Below are 259 nucleotides of genomic sequence, written 5' to 3' on the forward strand. Positions count from 1 at the left end.
CCCCCCCCAAGCATTGCAATTGTCCCTTTCTCTCTTCTTAGAATAATCTCTTCCAATAAAGTCTCTCTACCTAAATCTAGGTGTGAGGAGGTGGTTTGTTTGTTTTTTGACAGTTGAACATTCTCCCATGGTAATTGCCCTCCTCCCTTACTGCATGCAGTACAGCAGACTCTTCCCCAACAATCCTTTGCAAATAATCCTTTCAAAAAAAGGCCTCATTTGCCTAAATCCAGATTTGTTTTTTATTTGACAGTTTTTA

The sequence above is a fragment of the Hipposideros armiger genome, unplaced genomic scaffold (genome assembly GCF_001890085.2).
Source record: "Hipposideros armiger isolate ML-2016 unplaced genomic scaffold, ASM189008v1 scaffold_0, whole genome shotgun sequence".
In the NCBI taxonomy this organism is placed as follows: Eukaryota; Metazoa; Chordata; class Mammalia; order Chiroptera; family Hipposideridae; genus Hipposideros; species Hipposideros armiger.